Consider the following 9,294-nt stretch of genomic DNA (forward strand, 5'->3'; position numbering starts at 1 on the left):
CTGTTTTCTGCTTTTTGTCTGTTCATTTGTTTTGATTTTTAGATTCCATGTGAGAGTGAAATCATATAGGGTTTGTCTTTCTCTGACTATTTCACTCAGCATAATACTCTCTAGGTTCACCCATGTTGTTGCAAATAACAAGATGTCATTCTTTTTTGTGTCCAAGTAATATTCCATTGTGTGTGAGTGCGGTGTGTGTGTGTGTGAGAGAGAGAGGGCATTTCTTTATCTGTTCACCTATTAGCTATTGTAAATACTGCTGCAGTAAGCATAGGGGTACATGTATCTTTTCAAATTAGTATTTTCTTTGGGTAAAGACCCAGTAGTGGAATTAGTGACCATATAGTAGTTTTATTTTTCATGTTTTGTGGAAGTTCGATACTCTTTCCCGCAGTGGCTGCACCAGTTTACATTCCAAACAACAGTGTGTGCAGGTTTTTTCCCTCTACATCTTCAGCAACACTGGTTATCTCTTATCTTTTTGGTTCTAGCCATTCTGGCAGGTGTAGGGTGGTATCTCATTGTGGTTTTGATTTGCTTTCCCTGGTGACTAGTGATGTCGAGCATCTTTTCCTGCGCCTGTTGGCCATCTGGATGTTTTCTTTAAAAAATGTCTATTCCAGTGCTCTCCCCATTTTTAAATCAGATTATTTGCTTTTTTGGTGCTGAGCTGTATAAGTTCTTTATATATTTTGGATATTAACTCCTTATAGGATATGTCATTTATAAATATCTCCTTCCATTTACTAAATTGCATTTTCCTTGTGTTGGTTGTCTCCTTTTCTTCGAGGAGTCCCAGTGGTTCATTGGTTCATTTTTGAACCATTTTGAACCAAGCAAAAATGGTTCATTTTTGCTTCTGTTTCCCTTGCCTGAGGAGACAGATCCAGAAAAAAATATTGCTAAGGCTGATATCAAAGAGATCACTGCCTATGTTTTCTTTTAGGGATCTTATAGTTTCCGATGTCACATTTAGGTCTTTAATCAATTTTTAGTTTATTTTGTGTATGGTTTAAGATAGTGGTCCATTCTCGTTCTGTTGCATGTGGCGGTCCAGTTTTCCCAGCACCATTTACTGGAGAATGTCTTTCCCATTTTATATTCTTGCCTCCATTTGTCATAGATCAATGATGTAAGCAAGGGTTTATTTCTGGATTCTGGATTCTGTTCCATCGATCTGTGTATCTATCTTTGTAGCAGTACCCCTGTTTTGGTCTTCAAGCTTTGTAGTATATCTTGATAATCAAGATCGTGATATTTCCAACTTTGTTCTTTCTCAAGATTTCTTTGGTTATTCAGGTTTTGTTTAAATTCCATACAGATTTTAGGATTATTTGTTCTTGTTCTGGGAAAGATGTTGTAAGTATTTTGATAGGGGTTGCATTAAATCTGTATGCTTGGGGTAGTACGGACATTTTAACAATACGAATTTGTCCAGTCCATAAATATGAACCATCTTTCCATTTATTTGTGTCTTTCTTCAGTTCCTTTCATTAGTGTTTTATAGTTGTCAGACTATAAGTCTTTTACCTCTGTGGTTAAGTTTATTCTTAGGTACTTTATTCTTTTTGTGCCATTGTAAATGGAATTATTTTCTCAATTACCCTTTCTGCTACTTCATTTAGTAAATACAGACACAACAGGAACACCTGGTTGGCTTCGTTGATTGGGCATCTGCCTTCCCTTCAAGTCATGATACCATGGTCCTGGGATCAAGCCCTTCATTGGGCTCCCTGCTCAGTAGGGAAGTCTGCTTCTCTTCCCTCAGCTCCTTCCCCTGCTTGTGCTTTCTCTGGCGCGCGCTCTCTCTCTCAAATAAGTACATAAAATCTTTAAAAAGTTGCAAGATATTTCTGTATATTATTGTATCCTATGAGTTTTCTGAGTTTGTGTATTACTCGTAAGAGTTTTTTTGGTGGTGTCTTTAGGGTTATTTATTGTACAGTATTATGTCACCTGCACGCTTCTGTCATCTTTAAGGTGAGACAGATTCACAGGAGCATCTGAGATGAGGGCGGGGGAGAGCCCAGTTCACTTAGGGCCATGAGGAACGGGGAAAATGACAGGGATTATTGGAGAGAGGGGGTTAGGAGCAGGTTAATAATTGTGGCGTCTAGAATCTCAGGGGTTATTTTGCAGATGTGGTGACCACCTAATCCATCTCCAGTAAAGAAAGGAAAGGAAATAGCCTTAGGTTGCAGCAGAGGGATTGCGTTCTAGAATGGGAGAGACAAGGGCTTGGCAGAGCAGTCATCTCTCTCTTTTTTTTTTTTTAAAGATTTTATTTATTTACTTGAGAGAGAGACAGTGAGAGAGAGCATGAACGAGGAGAAGGTCAGAGAGAGAAGCAGACTCCCCATGGAGCTGGGAGCCTGATGCGGGACTCGATCCCGGGACTCCAGGATCATGACCAGAGCCGAAGGCAGTCATCCAACCAACTGAGCCACCCAGGCGTCCCAGCGGTCATCTCTTGATTGCCTGACAATTCAGATAGATGTTATTCTGCCTGAATGGTCAGCATTTACTCTTCATAACAGTCTCAGGAAGAAATAATAAACCCTTTCACCAACTCCTGTTCCCAGAAGCAAGGAGTTCTACTGTTATTTCTGTTGTTGGTTTGTTTGTTTGCTCTTTAGTCTGGAGAATCCAGCATTACTGTAGGAGTACCATCACCCCGGTTTCCGCTCAGATATCTGCAATACTGCAGAGCCTGTTGATACGAATATTATAACTATTTTTGTCTCCAGCTAAGAGTGCTACCCATCTGGGAGGGGGGCCACAGAGAGTATATTCACTTTAAAGATTGTAACTAAATGAAACGAACGTTTCTAGAACCGTGTGCTATTTTTGAGATCTTGAAATGGGAATGAGAATCTCTAAATGTCAAGTACTATACACATCATGGGGTGCATAATTCCTCTTGATAACATCCCCACAGGTCACTCGGAATCCTCTGACCTGCCCTCTCCAAGTGAGATGAAGCCCTTGCCTTGCACACGAGTTCAGAGTTCCCACAAATGTGTCATGTGCCACTGCTGGTGTTCAAGGCAATTTCAGCGACACAGAGATGACCCTCTTTTTTACTTTAATAGTTACACATCTATTTTCTTATAAGTGAGACCAAAATAATCAAAGGTCAGACATTTCAAAGAAAAGTGAGAGGCCGAGAATAATATAACAAAGGAACACAATTGGGCATGCAGCATTTGTTATTTGCAAACAGGAGGGAGAAGAGTATTGAAAAAGTGTGATGGGAGATCACATTAAGATACAGGAGAAACAAGATCAGAGAGAAAATGTGGAGTCTGTCAAGGATGACTTTGAGAGCAGTGATGAATGGCATGTTAGATATAGTAAGACGTGGGCTTTGGAGAAAACAAGACGAAATGTTGAGATTGAGATGCTGAACTCTTGACTCCGGAGGCAACGATGACTATTCATTTATCTACTTCCTTCCTTCCTCCTGGTCATCTCTGGGTGTGGTGGCATCACAATTAATTAAATTATCACTGGTTGTACTCCTGCTTCTGGCAATAGCAGAATAGGTTGTTTCATATCAAACTTATTTCTTAAAACAACTAGAAAAGCTGGACTAAATATAAAAACATTTTTTAAGGCACTGGGAAGCTACCAAGGTACTGAGAATTCACAGTACCAAAGTTTAAGATTTTCTCAGACCACGATGGAAGCAAGCTAAATGCAAGAAACAAGAGAATAATCTCTGCAAGTTTGAAAATTCCGTACTTATAATACTCATGAGTCAAAAAAGAAATCACAATGGAAACTAGAAAATATTTTGATTAAGCCATAATTAAATTTCCCACATTTCAAAACTTGGGGAATGCAGCTAAAACCAAATGTAGAGATACTTGTATCTTTAATATGTTGACAGTAGAAAAATTGTTGGAGGCTGGAAACCAATGACCTAAAAGTCTATCAAAAGAATTTAGAAAGGCAGTGAAAAAGTCAAATCTAACAGTAAAAAGAAGGCAATACATAAAAAGCAACAATTAGTAAGAAAGGAAATAAACCTAAAATTGACCAAATCAATAATGCCAGAAGTTAGTGCTATAAATTTTCCTCTTTGCATAGCATTAACCTTACTCCATATAGTTTGATATGTTGTGTTTTTAATTTCATTCTGTTCAAAATATTTAAAAACATTTCTTGAGATTTCCTTATAGATATTAGACTGCCTTAAAAATCAGGAATTTCTGTGCATTTAAAGGGTACCATTAAAAGAGTAAAAAGCAAACCACAGAGGGTGAGAAGTTATTTATCACACATGTAAGTGACAAAGGGCTTGGATCCAGAACATATAAAAAATTCCTACAAATAAATAAGAAAAAGACAACCCATTAGAAAAATGGGCAAAATGCTAAAAAACAACAACTAAAAAACAACAACAGAAAAACCCCAACCTAGACACTTCATAAAAGAGACTATCCAAAGGTCCAATAAATATATAAAAAGCTGTTCAGCCTCACTGGTCTTTAAAGACATGCAAACTAAAACCCCAATGAGATACCTTTTTATACTCTCAATGGTTATTATTAATATTAAGTATTGGAGAAGATGTGGGTCAACTGGAACTCTCATATGCTACTGGTAAGAATGGAACTTAGAACCACTTTGGAAAACTGTTTTTACAGAATCTAAAACTGAATGTGTTTATGCTCTATAACTCAGCAATCCCATTCTTAGGTACACAACCCAGAGAAATGCAGAACGTGCACACCAGAGACAGGTAGACAAATGTGCTTGTTAGGGCGATTCTTTGGCAATACTAATGGCCATCCAAAATACCCACAGTCTAATCTTTGGAAACTGAATATGTTACCTTACATGGCAAAAGGGACTGAACAGATGTGATGAAGATGTTGAGATGGCAGATTACTCTGGTTTGGGTCACCTAAATAGGTGGACCCAATGTAATCACGAAGATTCTTACAAAAAGGACACGGGAGAGTCAAGGTCAGAGAGAAGAGGTAGGATGGAAGCAGGTGGCAGAAAGCAGTAAAGATGCTGAATACTGGCTTTGATGACGGAGAAGGTGACCATGAGCCAAAGAATACATGTGGTCTCTAGAAGCTATAAAAGTTAGCTTCGATGCTTCTCCAAAGGCCGCAAAATAACACAACTTTGTGGACCCAGTTTAGACTTCTAAGCTCCAACTTAGATAATAATTTTATTATGCTAAGCCACTAAATTTGTGGAGATTTGTTACAGTAGCAATAGGACACTAATATATGTTCCAAACAGCAAAAGGCCAATGGATACATAATGGATAACAGCAGAATGGATGAATGAATGGTGGCATATTCCTACAATGGAAGGCTATACAGAAATTTAAGTGATCAGTTACAGCTTCATACAGCAACATGATAAATCCTCACAAATGTGAGCTTGAGTAAAGAAGCCAGACATAAAAGAATGCACATAGTAAGATTCCTTTTATATTTAAAGCTGGTGCCCTCACAGCCTACTTGAGTGTCCCGCAGATAGAGGTTGAGCTGTTGAAGTGAATTAAATCACACGGAGGCCCTGGCTGTGATAGCCTACTATCCCTCAGGAACTTGGCAGCGCTAGCCATGGGAATAAGATAATTCGAGCAAGTATTATTTGGAAATTTTTGTTTACATTAAGTTCTTGGCTTCTTTGACAAAATCTATATTCAGAGGCAGTCCTCCATAAAATTGAACAATAGGATAATAGGAGGAAAGGCATTCCCTTTGATTACCTCTCAGAGGTGAATAATGGGCTAGGAAAGCTCACTGTTCTGCTTTCTTTCTCAATTGCCAAGCAGGAAGCAGGCTGGAGGGTGGAGCTGGCACTTACCCACATAATAGGGGGCCTCCCAAGAAAGAATTTAAGGGAGTTCTGGCTATTTTACAAGACTTGAGTCCTGAGAATACTTCCTTAGGCTGCTGCCACAGAGGGCTTTACAAATTCAGGGTCTTGGAGCAGATCCACCCCCCTCCCTCCCTGGGCAGTAAAGCTGAGCTCTGTCCCTGAGCGGTGGTAGGCGGAGCCTTGGCTTACCTGGCCAGGAACGGTCTACCTGGGTCACCACATCTGAGGGGAAGAGAGTGATGAAGGATCTGCAGGTTTAATCCCAAACTATTTTATACAAAAGCAAGTTTGGAGAATGAAAGTCACTGGAAATCTGTACATTCTTGTCTCTCTCATGCACTAGAAGTGGCAGACGCTGATGAAACCCACACACTCGAGTAATATGGTGGTGGGCTTCCCACAAAGCAGTCTCATCTATTTCATACCACCTGTTGGCAGCTGGAACAGCCCTTAAGTTTCTCTTAAGCCACTGCCTTCGGCTCAGGATGACAGGGTCCTTAATCGGGTTCACTGGCTGCCTCTCCGTCTACTTGTGATTTCTCTCTGTCAAATTAATAAATAAAATCTTTAAAAAAAAAAAAATAAAAAAAAATAAAAAAAAGTTCTCTGGAACAGCCCTTAAGTTCACTTTCTTCCCTGTGTATGTAGTCATCTCATGGAATATCACATTATTCCACATTTTTACAGGATTGTAGATTTACCTGCTATAACTTAAAAAATAGAAATACACTGTTTGTATTTCATACACTGCTGATCCTAGACCAAATGGTGGTCCCCACCTGTCTGAAGTCTCTCCATATTTTGGAGGTTTAGAGCTCTTACCTAAACAAACTCCCTCTCAAGATGAAATCTGAAACCAAGTCATACCAACAGTTGTGATTGTCAACAACGATCAGCTCAACGGGTTGCCTCGATCATTTTCTGAGAGATCAGGGGCTGAAAGCAAGGGAATTCTGTGTTTTAGGGAATAGCACACAGGTGACTTTATTGCCCAAAGAAGCTTTCCTGGTGCCCCAGAAATCACATTAAGTAAATGACAGTTTGTGATGTTCCCTGCATCCCCATTTTAGTATCTCAGAACTGGCAAACAGGGATTTAAAATAATAATAACCATTGATTCACTGGTCCATCTAATTCCAGGACCCCCCCCCAAGCCCAGAGATTAGCAACAAGCAATCAACACACCACATCCCCTAAACATCCTTCCTTATGAGAAAAAGTAGTATTTCTAATGGAAATGATAGGAATATTTTCTTATTTAATCCTTTAAAGTGCCAACCACAGCGAGCTGAGCATTGCAAACTTTCAAGAGCTGTTTGTTGTTTGAATATCAGAATATTCCCTATTGGGCTCTCAGATATTGCTTGGATGACTGTCTCAACAGTGGCTTAACAGACATCAACTAAAACATCCTGTCTGATGGAAGAGAAGAATATTTCAAAACCCAGATTTTTTTCACCATGTTTTAGTAGGATGTTGAATTTCTCAGGAAACCAAGAAATACTTATTTACTTGGATTGACCCAAAATGCAACACTTTTAATACCAACTTGGTATGTTTATGACCAGTCTTCCAAAATCATGTTCAACATTATTTTTATTTTTTTATTTATTATTTTTTTAAAAATATGTTTTATTTATTCGACAGAGAGAGAGAGAGAGCACAAGCAGGGAGAGCAGCAGGGAGAGGGAGAAACAGACTCCCCACTGAGCAAGGGTCCTGACATGGGGCTCGATCCCAGGACCCTGGGATCGTGATCTGAGCTGAAGGCAGACGCTTAACCAACTGTGCCACTCAGGCGTCCCTCAACATTATTTTTAAATTGACTGCTACATCAGCAGTCCCCCCCCGCCCCAGTTTCTTATTTTTAGCAATGTTATCTTTCTTTTTCTGGCTGTGTTGGAAATATTCATGATAACTAATATTAATAAATATTTACCCTTGGACCCAAGGGCTTTATTTCTAGGTTGTAAAAGTCTCCATCTAGATTACCGATTTCACCTTCCCGCATACCTGTGACAATGCAAGAGGGGTAAAAAGCTGAATGTTTGTCACAAAGAAGGTGACATTATGTCTTTGCTGCTCTTCTGAGAGACCTGGCTAGAGGTCTGGGGTGGGAACGGGGCTGAGAAGTGCACAGACAGGGAGGAAGAACGAGCTAGAAACACGAAGTTGCTCTTTTCCTCCATGGAGAGATTTAAACATTTTAGATTGTTCCTTGTCAGTTAAATACCCAGATGCTTTTTAAGCCAAATCTGATTTTAAAGGAAAATATTTAGGAGATGGAACAATTGCAGCTCAAAGATTAGTGCTTTGTTGCATGTCGAGTTTCCCTGGATTCCTGCCAATCTTGGAAAATCCCATGGCTTTGAGTTTCTGGGCACTCTCAAGACGAATCCCCCCTTTCTTTCACAAGCCTCCCTTCCCACTGTTTCAGACCTTTGTCAACTGCAGTAGAGGTATAGACACACCCAGAGATGCCAATCTTCAAGGAAAAAAAATACAGTATTTTGGAAGTTGTCTAGAAACAGATGACACATTGCCATAGGTTTGCGTAAATTGTGCCTGTATTTTGGCAGATCATAGTGGATACAAACATAACTGTCTTCTGTTCATTTATGGGGTGTGGTGCTCAGAAACTTCCATCCAAGAACACTGGCTTAGTGGACCATTTCCCTGTGTTGATGTGGGGCATGGGGCATCCTGACAATGGATTGTACAAATTTACCACATAAAATGATCACATCCCTGAGGGCAGCAATTTAGCTGTGGTATCAAGAACCCTAAAAATGTCATTCCCTCTCATACAATAATCGTATTTGCTGCAGGAAATGGATCCCAAGAAATATTCTACTGATTTTGAAATATTTTTGCTTAAAGATGTTTTTTGCAAGGTGATCTATGAGGAAGGATGGCTATGAAAAAGGGATGTATCATAAAGTATTCAATATTAGAATAGCTATATAAATTATAGCATGTTATCCAATAGCATTTTATGTCGCAATTAGAAGTTATAATTATGTAATGGCATGGGAGAAAGTTCATAATATAATATTCATTGGCAATGACAGAATACAAAATTGCTCATGCCCTATGATTAAGAATATATATGTGTATGTGTATGTATTTATATATGTTTATGTATATATGGACCCCTGGGTGGCTCAGTTGGTTAAACACCTGCCTTTGGCTCAGGTCATGCTCCCAGCATGGGATAGAGCCCTGCATCAGTCTCCTTGCTCAGCAGGGAGCCTGCTTCTCCCTCTGCCTGCTACTCCCCCTGCTTGTGGTCTCTCTTTGATAAATAAAATCTTAAAAAAAGAAAAAATATATATGTATGTGTATATAGTCTGTTATATATATGAACAAACACACTAATGTCTGAACAAACACACTGATGTCCTGGAGCTTGGAAAGGAATATAGGAAAGCAAAATGGATG

This window comes from Mustela putorius, unplaced genomic scaffold (assembly GCF_011764305.1).
Source record: "Mustela putorius furo isolate JIRA1106 unplaced genomic scaffold, ASM1176430v1.1 tig00003858_pilon_pilon_pilon, whole genome shotgun sequence".
Classification (NCBI taxonomy): domain Eukaryota; kingdom Metazoa; phylum Chordata; class Mammalia; order Carnivora; family Mustelidae; genus Mustela; species Mustela putorius.